The sequence below is a fragment of the Dendrobates tinctorius genome, unplaced genomic scaffold, assembly GCF_039654945.1.
Source record: "Dendrobates tinctorius isolate UK_male_01 unplaced genomic scaffold, ASM3965494v1 ptg000226l, whole genome shotgun sequence".
NCBI classification, from domain to species: domain Eukaryota; kingdom Metazoa; phylum Chordata; class Amphibia; order Anura; family Dendrobatidae; genus Dendrobates; species Dendrobates tinctorius.
This window is the reverse complement of record NW_027361893.1, coordinates 7,022,318-7,037,891: the sequence shown is the minus strand read 5'-3', so window position 1 is coordinate 7,037,891 and position 15,574 is coordinate 7,022,318. Positions and strand designations below refer to the sequence as shown.

At 48.6% G+C, this 15,574-nt stretch overlaps 1 pseudogene; it reads left to right on the top strand.

The window, feature by feature from the left end:
* The first annotated feature begins 1,237 nt into the window (after positions 1-1,237).
* LOC141059267 (uncharacterized) overlaps positions 1,238-15,574 on the top strand; it is a 176,964-nt pseudogene continuing 162,627 nt past the window's right edge.

Here is a 15,574-nt window from a genome sequence, read left to right as displayed (position 1 = left end):
TGCAGCTTCTGCATACGACTGGAGTGTACGGGCGAGCGACGGATGTGCGAGCACAGTCTTTGCACCTTATTGAGCAGGACTGTTAACTCCGGATAATTATTTAAGGAGCACTGCACCACCAAGTACAAGGTGTGAGCCAGGCAAGGTATGTGTCTGAGTTTTGCAAGGGCTATGGCTGCCACAAAATTCTGGCCGTTATCAGTGACTACCTTGCCTGCCTCAAGATGTACACTGCCCAGCCATGACTCAGTTTGTCGATGCAAATAGTCAGCCAGCACCTCGGCGGTGTGTCTGTTGTCACCCAAAGACATCATCTTTAAAACAGCCTGCTGACGCTTACCACTAGCTGTTCGATAGTGGGACACCTCGTGTGCAACACTGGCAGCTGCGGATGGAGTGCTCGTGCGACAGCGCTCTGTGGACGAGATTTTGCTTGTGGAGGAGGAGGAGGGTCGAACGCCTACAGCCAACTGTTTCCTGTTTTCATGCGTTTGTGTGCGCAAAAAACGCGCAGCAAAAAGACGCAAATGTGAAAGTAGCCTAATAACTGACACCTGTCTAAGGCCTCTTTCACACTTCCGTTTTTGACAATCAGTCAAGATCCGCCAATTTTGAAAAAAAACGGATCCGCCATTTTTCTTTGCGGATCCGTTTTTTTCCCCATTGACTTTCATTATTGGCGGATCCTGCCTGATTGCCGTCCGTTGCATCCGTTTTTTTGAGGGTCCGCCACGATGCTAGTGTCCGTCAACATCCTCAAAGATTTAAAAACGGAGCTTGCAACGTTTTTTTCTCCGGCGGATCCTTCAGACACTGAATTAACCCCAAATTCTGTCTGGGTGCCGGAGGAAAAAATTCTCTCTCTCTCTCTCTCTCTCTCTCCAGCCAGTGTTCCTTTCGTCCTTTTCAGGATCCGTCTGAAAACGGATCCTGTGCCATCCGTTCACATCAGTTGACAACGGATCCGCTTGTCCGCCTTTTTGGCGGATTATAACTGATGCAAAAAACTGAAGTGTGAAAGAGGCCTAAACTGTGCAAACCTTCCTTTCTCTATTCTGATAAGTTGACAGGTTCCCTTTAATAGTTTATACCTTGAAGGAGCACATACAGTGTCATGTATGGGCTGCAGTCAGGGCCAGGCAGCAGCCCATAATGTCTGCTATCTTCAAGAATATATACCTGGAAGGAGCCCATACAGACTAGGCTCAACCCACTCCGGATATCATGTGACCCCTGACTCCTCCCTTCCTGTGACCTCATCACAGGTCCTGTGCACACAGAGCAGCCATATATGTGGAGTGCGGCTCTACGGGTGGAGGTAGGTGCTGGATATTCCTCATTACTGAGCAGGGGGGGGCACATTAACCCCTTCAGCACTGAGACTCTTTTGGGAATTTTGTTATCGCTTTATAAGAATCATAACGTTTTGTTCTGTTTACTGGAGGTGAGCGACTTTGCCTTTTTTCGGATTGAGTTGGGTTTCGCGAAACCCGACTTTCGCAAAAGTCGGGTCGAATGAAATCGGCCGACTATAGGGAAAAGTCGGGGGTCCGACTGAAACATGAAACCCAATGTAAGTCAATGGGGAAGAAAAGTCGGCAGTGAGAGGAGGACAGGAAACACACCTACAGTGCCTATTTGAATGCCAAAAAGCATAAATTCTTATTACTGAAGCTTGTCAACCTTAATTAACTTCATAATACAAGTTACGCACTGAAAAATGGGGGTTATTTGGCTAAAGTTGTGGGGGGGGAGGGCTGGCTGCAGGTTTTCATGTGCCCTGGGCCAAAGAGCGCCCCTTTAACACATACCACAACTCATGATGCTCCGATACGGCAGAGAAATAGCGGTATACTACAAAGAAAAATACTTCACTTTTTACATCTCATGACGAGGCCCATCTATTTCTCCATACAGAATCATTGGTCCCATATAATGTTTGAAACAGTATATGATGAGCTCCACATAATGCTACAGTATATGTTGGTCCCCATGGTTGAAGCTCCACTGTCTTATGGGCCCAAATAATGCTCCATACATAATGTGCCCCATTTCTAATGCTCTAGTGTATAATGGGCCCTGTAAATGCTGCTCCAGTGTCTGATGTCCACCTTTGGAATGTTCCAGTGTATGGGGGGCCCCATCTATCATTCTCCAGAGTATAGTGCTCCCCAAAAATTGCTGTCCCAACATTGAAATCAATGAAATAAGTCTCCTCGCTAGGGAATCCCTGTACTTGTCTGGATTCCTCGTCGTCCCCATCTTCCATCTCACTGCACAGTATTTCAACCTTGCAAGTGCTGTGATCCTGAGCAAGCAGGGGGGGCCCACTAGTTGGCGACGGCACTGGCATAGGGCCCCTGATAGTACGGTGGTGTGTCTGATGGCGGGTGGGCCGAACCTGCACTTTCATCTGCAGCTTCCTCTTTGTCACCGTGTAAGATGGAACTGTATATGGGAAGGGTAACCTGCGTTTCATCAGGGTCAGATTCAGGCCATGTAGCGTGCGAGGGGAATGTAGTGGTCTGGGTCAATGTACCCGAGATTCATCGAGCAGTGGCTGGGCATCAGTGCACTTGTGTCACCCCCAGGAGTACGGTCGCCACAGTGGCATTACCTTCCTCCTAGGGAGTGTGATGTCATGCTTGGGAGCAACAAAGGATTTCTCTAGCATATTTACTGATTAGGTGGCGTTATTCCCACATGTCACACCCCTCAAACAGCGTTCATGAAGGCAAAGTGTTTGTTTTATGTGGGCAGTATGGTTGCAAAGCTGAACCTTAAAGGAATGTCCAGAAGGGCACCACCAGGAGTGGAGCCTGCGGCGTAATTTGGCTCAACACTGGCAACCTCAACGATCCAGCAACTGAAAAGATGCACACATTGCAAGCTTAATTCCATTAACGAACGAGACTCTTTCATGTCCCCGCGGTCTGCGTCCAGCTTACTAGAGGGACACGTGAGGCTCTGGCACGCGAGATTGGCCAATAACTGGTGTGTCATGCACTTACATGTCTGTGGCTGCATGAGCGCTACACTGAAAGGGCCAGCGTGTGTCGCTTACAGGTGCAGATAACCCGCTGAACACCGCTAGTGATGGGGATCTGGGATTACAATTATTACCCGCGAACGATGATTTTCCAGTAACTGCAGGTCAACCGCAGTTCCGGAATTAGGCCTAAGGCCGGGGTCACACTAGAGAGGAATATGGCAGCACGGTGGCTCAGTGGTTCGAATCCCACCAAGGACAACATCTGCAAGGAGTTTGTATGTTCTCCCCGTGTTTGCGTGGGTTTCCTCCGGGTACTCCGGTTTCCTCCCACACTCCAAAGACATACTGATAGGGAATTTAGATTGTGAGCCCCATCGGGGACAGTGATGAAAAATGTGTGCAAATCTGTAAAGCGCTGCGGAATATGTTAGCGCTATATAAAAAATAAACATTATTATTATTATTAATACGGACGAGTGAGAGGCGTTAAAAGCACGCACACCCATTACGCACGGACAAATGATTCTCCATCAGCCGTATATTTCTCGTCTGTATTCTACGGTCCGTGCCAATGCAATACATGGAGCTGCACGCTCCGCTCCGGAGTGCTGGCGCCAGATCTTGGTTTTAACCTGCGAGACTCGGCCGTATCTCGCTGTAGTGTGACTCCGGCCTACTACGCCCGTAGTACGCCAATGCAAGTCTGTGGGTGCACTAAAAATACGCATTACACACGGACCAGATGTGTGACTTGCGAGAAATACGCACCCGGTGTCTTTTAGAAAAGCCAGCAATTCAGTGCACGATACAGTAAAATCACACTGCCAGGTTTATAACACAAACGAAAGAATAGATATAGACACATAGAATACATATATATATACACATGTCATTGAGACAAATGGTTTACATACAGTAAACCATTTCATTTCATGTTTTTATTTGTATGTCTTTCATTAGTAATTAGATGAGGGTTGATGTGTAAAATTTGGGAGATGTAGGTGTTAATTTAAGGGGTTAATTCGTTGTAAAAAAATGTGTGGGCTCCCGCATTGACAAATTACTTCGGGAGCCCACACATTTTATTACAACAAATTAACCCCTTAAATTGACACCTACACCTCCCAAATTTTACACATCAACCCTCATCTAATTACTAATGAAAGACATACAAAAAAAAAAAATGAAATGAAATGGTTTACTGTATGTAAACCATGTGTCACTTCAGGTCGGGTTGGGGAATGATTTGACATAAGCCGGCAATTGAATTAGTGGCTATTCTGCTATGAAGAACTCTGTGAAATATATATATATATATATATATATATATGTGTGTGTGTGTCTCAATGACATGTGTGTGTGTGTGTATATATATATATATATATATATATATGTGCGTGTGTATTCTATGTGTCTATATCTATTCTTTCGTTTCTGTTATAAAACCTGTCATAGGGCTCCAATATATGTCCATTTTGCAAGCCGGCGAGAAAATCTCAGCATACGGATTCCATACGGATGCTTACATGCACAAAATATGCGACCACACCTTGCTTACGGATGACATACGAATCACTATTTAGGGGTCATTCATCCGTATTACGCATGTAAACTACGGACCGTATTTTGCGTCGGTTAGTGTGACCCCAGCGTCACCGTCATTCCTGAAAAAATGAAAAACTTGCGTGTGCAAACCACAGGTGCTGTAGCTTGCTTAACAGCTCGCCAGCCGTTCTCAGGCCCAGTATGGATTACACGTGATTGCACAAAGGTGAGAAAGGGTACCTTATCACCGTATAACATGTATGGATAGCATAGTTTACACATTAAAAATATATGTCTATAGATCAGGAGGCAGACTCAGACGTTCTCAGGCCCAGTATGGATTTGACAGACCAGACTATACAGCGGAGGAGCAGGGAGAGGTAAAGATTGCAAATGCTGGGGCCCTGCCCAAGCAAGGGGGGCCCACTCATGGGCGTCGGTACTGGCACTGGGTCCCTCATAGTACGGCGGTGTGTCTGACGGCAGGTGTGCACCCCCACCGTCAGAAACACTTGATTGCACTATGAGGGGCCCTGTGCCAGTGCCCGCGCCCAAGAGTCGGCCTACCCACCTGTCCAGGGCAACGGCACTCGCACGGTTGCGTGCGCTAGGCGGTGACCCCGGCCATGGGGGGGGGCAGCCCAGTTAGGGAGGTTTACAAAGTGGCATATGTTGATGTTGGACATTCAGCTGATGCAAAAGGCGAAATTGGTCAAGTCCCAGGAAGAGGAGGACCAAAGCAAGCCATTTTTCTGTCAACCTATGTGTCATCAGGGGAAGGTGGGACAAAATCCTTGGAAACCCATGCATGGTTCATTTTAATGAAGGTTAGATCATGCACATTTTGGGTCGACAGACGGGTCCTTTTTACTGTCAGGATTGATCCAGCTGCACTGAATACTCTTTCCGATAGCACACTTGCAGCTGGGCAAGCGAGCTCCTGTAACGCATATTGTGCCAATTCAAGCCAGGAGTCCAGTTTAGCGGCCCAATAGTCAAAGGGGAATGACCTGGGAGGGAGAACATTGACATGTGAGGAAAGTAGTTTGTAACCATAGTTGACAAGTGCTGTCTCCTGTCACTTTCCATCGATGCAGTATTACCAGTCGTGTGAGCGGGACTTGAAATATCAGTCCACAACATGGTCATGAAACCCCTGTCTCCAACGCCACTTCTGATGTGTACACCACGAACACCTCTTCCAAGCTGCCCCCGGCCCCTACGGCTCATGTGAGAACCATCACCGCTGCTGTGTGCTGGGAATGCCTCAACCAACCTGTTTACCAGAGTTGCTTGTTTGTTAGCCAATATTAGGTCAAGGTTCTCCTGTGGCATGATGTTTTGGAATTTGCCTTTATAGCGTGGATCCAGGATGCTGGCCAACCAGTAGTCGTCATCGTTACATCATTTTGGCAATGCGGGGGTCCCTTTTTAGGATCTGCAAGGCATAATCTGACATGTGGGCCAATGTTCCCGGTGTCAATGATGCATTGCGACTGCTGGGTGGAGGAACACTTTCTGGCAAATCCACATCCCTCCAGTCACGCACAAACCCTGTACCAGACCTTGCCACGCCAACATTTTCTCTGGCCACACGAGAAGCATCCTCCTCCCCTAAATAATCATCCCCATCATCACCCTCCTCCTCCTCTTCCTCTTCTTCCTCCACCTCGTCCAGGAGAGGTCCCAGAGCAGACAATGGCTCACTGTCATCAAGGATTCCCTCCTCTTCCTCCTTGTCAACCTCGGCTGCAGACGCCTGCTCCTTAATGTGCGTCAAAGTTTGCATGAGTAGACGCATAAGTGGGATGCTCATGATGGCGTCGTCTGCGCTTACCAGCCGTGTGCATTCCTCAAAACACTGAAGGACTTTACAGAGGTCTTTCAGCTTTAACAGCTGCACACCTGTCAACTCCATGTCTGCCCTCAAAAGTGCCTGTCCGGGTATCCTCCCACAAATGCATTACGGCCTGCCTCTGTTCGCACAGCCGCTCAACCATGTGCAGGGTGGAGTTCCACCTTGTTGCAATGTCGATAATTAATTAGCCGGTGCTTGGGAAGGTGTAGCAATCGCTGCAGCTTCTGCATACGACTGGAGTGTACGGGCGACCAGCGGATGTGCCAGCACAGTTTTCGAACATTCTGGAGCAGGCCTGTTAACTCCGGATAATTATTAAGGAAGCACTGCACCACCAGGTTCAAGGTGTGAGCCAAGCAAGGTATGTGTCTGAGTTTTGAAAGGGCTATGGCAGCCACAAAATTACGGCCGTTATCACTAACTACCTTGCCTGCCTCAAGATGTAGACTGCCCAGCAATGACTCAGTTTGTTGCTGAAAGTAGTCGGCCAGTACCTCCGCGGGGTGTGTCTGTCGCCCAAACACATCATCTTCAACACAGCCTGCTGACACTTTCCACTAGCTGATTGATAGGGGGACACCTCGTGTGCAACACTGGCAGCTGCGGATGGAGTGCTGCTGCGACTGCGCTCTGAGGACGAGCTTTCGCTTCTGGAGGAGGAGGGTCGAACGCCTACAGCCAACTGTTTCCTATACCATGGGCTAGGCAGCACTGTCCCACCACCGCTGTCCCCTGTGGACCCTGCATCTACCACATTAAACCAGTGCCCAGTGATGGACACGTAACTGCCCTGGCCATGCCTACTGGGCCATGCATCAGTTGTGAGGTGCACCTTTCCACTCACTGATTGCTTGAGTGCATGGACAATGCGGTCCTTCACATGAAGGTGGAGCGCTGGGATGGCTTTGCGAGAAAAGAAGTGGCGACTGGGTAGTTCATACCGTGGTACTGCGTAGGCCATGAGTTCGCGGAAAGCTGCGCTTTCCTCCAACCGATAGGGCATCATCTCTAACGAGATTAGTTTGGCAATGTGGGCGTTCAAACCCAGTGTACACGGATGAGAGGATGAGTACTTTCTTGTCCTACTCATAGTCTCTGGCAGGGTGAGCTGGACTTGAGAGCTGCCTATGGTGGAACTAGCGGTGGACAGGGCAGACTGAGAGAGGGTTGATGATGGTGATGAAGTTGGTGTTCTTTCTGATGGCCTAGATTCAGTCTTTCGTTGATATAACATTGTGATTCCCTGACAGCTTTGGCCTTGCAACAACACCTCAACATTTGCTGCTGTGCTAACCGGTGGGCTTACAGTGGGAGAAACAATGTAGCGTTGCTGACTACCTTCTTTGGGAGCATTTGCACATGTGGTACTTGAGGTTTGGTGTTCCGTCCACGCTTGCAAGTGCATGGTGGTTAAATGTCTAAGCATGCAACTGGTATTCAAATTTTTCAGATTTTTCCCTCGGCTAAAGGTCTTTGCGCACTTCTTACAGATAACCTTGGCCTGATCATTAGTATTTTGTTCAAAAAAGTGCCACACTGCACTCTTCCTACTATGGAAGACATTTTGCGTCCTTGCACGCTGTGCTATTTTGACCATCTGGCCAAGCAGTCCAGCAACTCTTTGGCTTTCTGTAACCCATTTTTGGACTACTCCGTGCCTGCCAGATAACAGCTGTTGCAATGTCGATGCCTGCTGCGGATGCTCCTCCTCCTCTTCTGAGCTATTGGCAGCGGCACCCTCTTCCCCCAATGGATGCCAATCTGGGTCAACAACTGGGTCATCCATCACCTCCTCTTCAATGTCATGTGCATCTTCCTCTGTGTCACCGTGTACGGTGGTATAGTATGCGGGAAGGGGCACCTGAGTTTCATCAGGGTCAGAATCTGGCTCAGTACACTGCGAGGACAATGTCGTGCTCTGAGTGAATGTACCAGCAGAATCATCTATCAGTGGCTGAGCGTCAGTGCACTCCATGTCAGATTCATCTTGGCCTGGGTAATTCACCATTTCACTTGATAACCCAGGCATGGTATGTGAAAACAGCTCCATGGAGTAATCTGTAGTGTGGCTTGCCGCATCCTTCAATTTTGGTTGGGGTGAAGGACACAAAGAAAGGTGTGGTTCATGGCCATGAGCCTCCAAAGATGACTCAGTGCTTTTATTTTTTAAAAGTTCAGAAGAGGAGGCGATAGAGCTGGAGGCCGAGTCAGCAATGTAGGCCAAAACTTGTTCCTGAAGCTCCGGCTTTAAAAGCGGTTTACCTACTCCCAGAAAAGGGAGCCTTCGAGGCCTTGTGGAGCCAGACGATGATGCAGGCTCAACACCTCCTGCATTAGGTGTTATTTTGCTTTTGCCACTACCAGCAGTTCCAACACCAACACCATCATTACCAGCTGGCAACCCCTGCCAACTAACACGGCCTCTTACACCACACTTCCACATTTTTTGGAAAAATGTACCCAAAATTCCACCAACTATATGGAACTGTAAAACAAGGTACCAGGTGTATATAGGACAGGGGAGAATTTAATTCTACTACCACTTCTGGACACTGATGTTGTCAGGAACACCGCACTACACTCGCTCACTGAGCCAGTGCGCGTGTCCTGAGTACAAGAGCAGTGCTCAGAGATACCTGTGGAGCAGGGCAGCAGCGGTGATAATGTGTGCTTAGTGCCAGGACCCTGTCAGCGCCAGAAAGTAAAATTGCACAGGACCTGAGGACGCTGAATGTTGTGAAAGAGTCACCGAAGGAGGAAAAAAAAAAATAATAGCTAAGTCCAGAAAACCAGAGAAGTTGGCAGCTATCGGATTGCAGACCCCTGAACCTATCCACAACAACTAGCAGTAGCCATGGGGGGTTCCTACGGTGCCCTAAACCCCTCGATCACAGCCGGAGAACTAACTTAGCCTAAAGACAGGGGAAATCTAAATTGCCCCAGAGCAGACCCCAAAGCAATAGGCAGCCCCAACATGTAATGACTGTGAAGCAAGATGAAAAAAACACTAACCCAGATAGAAAGATAGGTTGAGCAAATGATGGGGCCCCAAGCTAACTAAATAGGACAGGATAGAAAAGCTGCTGTCTGCAATCCGCGAAAAACCCTATCCAAAAATGTACCAACAGACTGATAGGAATAACAGGCCCTGAAGACGCTAGGCTTCAAAAAGACTATCAGCACTCAGGTATATTCTGAAGACAGAGCCAGAGATCAACTGATCAGAGACAAAAATGGAATTCAGCTCACCCCCGGCCAGGGATGGCTGAACTCCAAAAAACAGGGAAAACTAAACCAAAACTAAAGTGTACAAAAAGCAGAGCAAAACTTAGCTTTGAGGAGCAGGAGTCAGACTGGTCTCCAAGAATCCAGCAGGAATCACCAGCAAGGCAGCAGGGCGTCGGCTGCCTTATATCCAGTGATCAGTTCCTGTGACCCAGTCATCATCTACTTGCTCAGCTGTTTGGTAATCAGCCTCACTACCTTCCTTCGCCAGAAGAGGGAGTTCATCAGACCTCACTGGTGAAGGGAAAAATGAACTCACAACAGCTGAAGTTAGCAAGCTGGCACAGGACCTATGGTCATGTGACTGCAAGGGGGCGGGGCTTAGCGTCCTGCTTACAGAGAGGACAGGGCACCATACAACAACTCAGAGTCAGACAAAGCCAAAGGTCATACACAATAGGGCGACGTGGTACCAAGGGGACGAGCAGAGAGAAGTCGGGTCACAAGCAGAGAGTCATACACGAGAGGTAGCGCAGTACAAGAGGGACAGGCAGAACTCGTAACAGGGACAGAACCGGATCAGAACCAAACAAGCAAGCAAGATATCAGGCACAAGGCACACGTACGCACAAGGTCAACTAACTCAGCCGAGGGCAGGAGTATAACTGACACTGGACCTAGGTCCAGTGAGCATTAAATAGCCGCCCTCTGCCAGAGAGAGGCAGAAATAATTACCCCCCTGTCTGACCAGGACGGGTCAAAGCGAAACCCCGTCCTGGATCATGACAGTACCCTCCTCTCAATGGGGGGCCACTGGACCCCCAGGTCTTTCAAGATACTTGGCGTGAAAAGCCCGGACCAACCGAACCGCATGAACCGATCGAGCAGGAACCCACGACCGTTCTTCCGGACCATAGCCTTTCCAATGTACCAGATATTGAAGGGCACGACGGACCAACCTACAGTCAACAATTCGTTCCACCTCGTACTCAGACTGTCCGTCTACCAAAACTGGTGGCGGGGAAGCTGATGATCCCTCCCCACCGGACCTCACAGGTTTCAAAAGGGCCCTATGGAAAACATTTGGGATCCGCAGAGATGGCGGGAGACGCAACCGAAAAGCCACCGGGTTAACCTCTTCGGTAATTTCATTGGGACCTATAAACTTAGGTCCAAGCTTCGCAGAGGGGACATTGAGCCTTATATTCTTGGTGGATAACCATACCTTATCCCCAACCTGAAACACCGGTCCCGCGGACTTTTTTTATCTGCAAAAAATTTAATTTTATCTTGGGCCTTCGTAATGTTACCCTGGACCTCCCGCCACACCTCCCCCAACCGCTGAATGGTCTCATCCGCCCCAGGACACCCAGAGTTCAAATGAGAAAATTCTCCAAAATGGGGATGAAACCCATAGTTGCAGAAAAAGGGGGATGTACCCGTGAACTGGTTAGTGCGGTTATTAAACGCAAATTCGGCCAACGGTAACACAGAACACCAATCATCCTGTCAAGCTGAAGTCAAACAACGCAGAATTTGCTCCAGAGACTGATTGGTCCGCTCGGTCTGCCCATTAGTCTCTGGATGATAAGCGGATGAAAAGGACAGACCAATACCCAACCTCTTACAAAAAGCCCTCCAAAATCTGGACACAAATTGCACTCCCCTATCAGACACCACATTCAAGGGTACCCCATGCAACCGCACCACATGCTCCACAAACAATCTGGACAATGTTTCCGCATTAGGTAGAGCTGCCAAAGGTACAAAATGTGCCTGTTTACTAAACCTGTCCACCACAACCCAAATGACGGTATTACCCTTGGAGGGGGGAAGGTTGGTGATGAAATCCATGGACAGATGAGTCCATGGTCTCTCAGGAATTGGCAGTGGTACCAATTCCCCGGCCGTTTATGGGGGGTTTTAGCACGGGCACAAACATCACATGCAGACACATATTCCCCAACATCCGAGGCTAAAGAAGACCACCAGAACACTCTAGCAATGGCCTTTCGGGTAGCCGAGATCCCTGGATGTCCACCCAGAACTGAGTCATGGAACTCCCGTAGGACCTTGAGACGAAACTGAGCTGGCACGAAAAGTTTATCCAGCGGCTTAGCTAGAGGTGCAAGAGACTGGGCTTCCCGAATCTCCCGTTCCAACATATTAGAAACACCTGCCACCATGACCCCAGGTTGGAGGATGGAGGTTCCGGGGGGACACCGAATCTAGACTGCGTGACAAGGCATCAGCTCTGACATTTTTGGATCCTGGCCGAAAAGTGATCGAGAAGTTGAATCGGGAAAAATAAAAAGTGACCACCTAGCCTGTCTGGGAGTCAACCTTTTAGCTGACTCAATGTAAGCTAGGCTTTTGTGGTCCGTAATTACGGTTATAGGATGGACAGCCCCCTCCAAAAAATGCCTCCATTCTTCAAAGGCCAATTTTACGGCCAGAAGTTCTTGATTCCCAACATCATAGTTTCTCTCCGCAGGGGAGAATTTCTTTGAGAATAAGGCGCAAGGTCTCAAATTGGTCAAAGTGGCGGGTCCCTGGGACAATACCGCCCCCCCCCTCTGAGACATCTACTTCAACAATAAATGGTTCAGACGGGTGCGGTTGAATAAGAACCGGAGCAGACATGAAACATTTTTTCAGAAACTGAAACGCCGCTATCGCTGCGGCTGACCAATTCTTGATATCGGCCCCCTTTTGAGTCATGTCTGTGAGGGGTTTAACCACCTATGAGAACCCCCTTATAAACTTGCGGTAATAATTGGTGAATCCTAGGAAATGCTGCAGAGCCTTCAAATCACAAGGTTGAACCCACTCGACAATGGCCTGCACCTTACTAGGATCCATGCGATACCCTTCCGCAGACACAATGAACCCCAGAAAAGACAGTTCCTGAACAAAAAACAAACATTTTTCTAATTTAGCAAAGAGACAGTTCTCCCAGAGCCTTTGGAGAACTGCCCGAACATGACCAATGTGAGCCTGTTTATCAGGGGAGTAGATCAATATGTCATCCAAATATACCACCATAAAACGTCCAATGAAATTTTGGAAAACCGCTGGAGCATTGGTCAGGCTGAAAGGCATGACCAAATTTTCAAACAGCCCTTCAGTAGTGAGAAAAGCGGTTTTACACTCATCTCCGTGGCGGACTCTGATAAGGTTATACGCTCCCCGTAGATCTAATTTTAAAAACCACTTAGCTCCAGAAAACTGGTTGTAAGGGGATACATATTCCTCAGTTATCTTATTTAACTCATGAAAATCGAGGCATGGACGTAAACCACCATCTTTTTTCTTTACAAAAACAACCCCGCCGCCACGGGAGAAACAGAAGGACGAATGTGTCCCTTACGGAGACTCTCGGAAATATATTCCTTCATCGCAGCCCGTTCTGGCCCCGAAAGGTTATACAAGCAGGCTTTGGGCAATTTAGCACCTGGAACCAGGTCAATGGCACAATCAAATGGGCGGTGTGGTGGTAAAATCTCAGCCTCTTTTTCGGAGAAAACATCCATATAGTCTTTCAGGCACTCCGGAATACCTTCCAGACCCACGGATGAGACAGACACAGTAACAAGACATTTTTCAGAACAATAGGGACCCCATTTAACAATGTCCCGAGATTCCCAATTAATTACAGGATTATGCAATTGAAACCAGGGGAACCCCAACACCAGTCCCGCAGGCAGGTTGTCCATCACAAAACATGAAATGTGTTCCTGGTGTAAGGAACTCACTTTAAGGAGAAACTCTTCAGTGCGAAACATAACATTATTCTTAACCAATGGTGTTTTGTCAATGGCAACAATGTGAATAGGAGTCTCCAACCTAACTGTCCCTAACTTACACCTGGCCACCAAGTCCGAGTCAATAAAGTTCAATGATGATCCGCAATCCACGAAGGCAGAAGTTTATGTAGCGACACACCCACAACAAAGTTCCACTTGCAACAACATTTTAGAGAAGGCAGAAAAAGGTACCTGAGAGCCTGGGTGACCTCCACGACAATCACCCAGGCTCAGTCGCTTGTTGGTCAGTGGACGGGAGGGGCAATCCTTTTTCCGATGTCCAGAATCGCCACAGTGAAAAAAACATTGTCCCACGTGCCGTTGTCTAGTTTCATTCCCTTTTGAGGTCGATGGTTCCCATCTCCATGGTTTCTGATGTAGGACCCGCTCCCCTTCCTTGTGTCTCAATTTGCATCACTCCCCACGCCCGTAGCCTGCGATCCATTCGGACGGCCAGTGACATAGCCTCCTCCAGGGAATCAGGTGGAGGGTGGAGAGCCAAGGCATCTTTCAGATAGGCCTCTACGGAACAAAGCCCGGAGGGCGGCATCATTCCAGCAGACCTCCACAGCCCAGCGTCTGAACTCTGAACAAAACCACTCGGCTGCGTGCTTCCCCTGGCACACACTTACCACCATGTCCTCAGCCATACGCATCCGATCAGGCTCATCATAAATATGCCCCAGGGCCTCAAAAAATGCATCCACAGTCATACGCTCAGGAGCAGTGGTCGGAAGGAAGAAAGCCCAAGCATGGGGGGGCTCCCCTTAACAGAGACATAATGACCCCTACTCTCTGACCTTCATCCCCAGAAGAGTGTGGTCTCAATGAAAAAAAAAAAAAGCTTACAGCCCTCCTTGAAAACTCTGAACTTTTTGTCTCCAGAAAAGGTATCTGGTAACTTCACTGGAGACTCAGGGGAAACTAATGTAATATCCCGAGCCCCCGATGAGAATACCCCCTGCACAGTGTCAGCGATCAGCTGCTGAGACTGAGCCAGGACTCTTTGTTCTCCAAGGAATTTCAGAGACATCTGAGTCAGCTGTTTTACCTGCTCAGAAAGAGCGTGCATAGGATCCATCATATACACAGGAGAAAGGGAGCAGAAAAAAAAATGGTAACTGTCAGTTATAATGTCAGGAACACCGCACTACACTCACTCACTGAGCCAGTGCGCATGTCCTGAGTACAAGAGCAGTGCTCAGAGATACCTGTGGAGCAGGGCAGCAGCGGTGATAATGCGTGCTTAGTGCCAGGACCCTGTCAGCGCCGGAAAGTAAAAATGCACAGGACCTGAGGACGCTGAAGTTAGCAAGCTGGCACAGGACCTATGGTCATGTGACTGCAAGGGGGCGGGGCTTAGCGTCCTGCTTACAGAGAGGACAGGGCACCATACAACAACTCAGTCAGACAAAGCCAAAGGTCATACACAAGAGGGCGACACGGTACCAAGGGGATGAGCAGAGAGAAGTCGGGTCACAAGAAGAGAGTTATACACGAGAGGTAGCGCAGTACAAGAGGGACAGGCAGAACTCGTAACAGGGACAGAACCGGATCAGAACCAAACAAGCAGGCAAGATATCAGGCACAAGGCACACGTACGCACAAGGTCAACTAACTCAGCCGAGGGCAGGAGTATAACTGACACTGGACCTAGGTCCAGTGAGCATTAAATAGCCGCCCTCTGCCAGAGAGAGGCAGAAACAATTGACCCCCTGTCTGACCAGGACGGGTCAAAGCTAAACCCCCGTCCTGGATCATGACAGATGTATTGTGTCAGGCCCAGTGTATGTCACACCGCTGTATGACAGGCTGAATTTGGCTGGTGTGAAAAATGTTATATAGGATGGGAGAAATGGAATGTCCTTACACACTTCTGGACACTGATGTATTGTGTCAGGCCCAGTGTATATCACACCGCTGTATCACAGGCTAAATTTGGCAGGTGTGAAAAATGTTATATAGGAATAGGACGGGAGAAATGGAATGTCCTTACACACTTCTGGACACTGATGTATTGTGTCAGGCCCAGTGTATATCACACCGCTGTATCACAGGCTGAATTTGGCTGGTGTGAAAAATGTTATATAGGGCAGGATTGAAATCTCCCTAGAGTGTAGGTCTGTAAGAACGGAACAACTCCTCAAC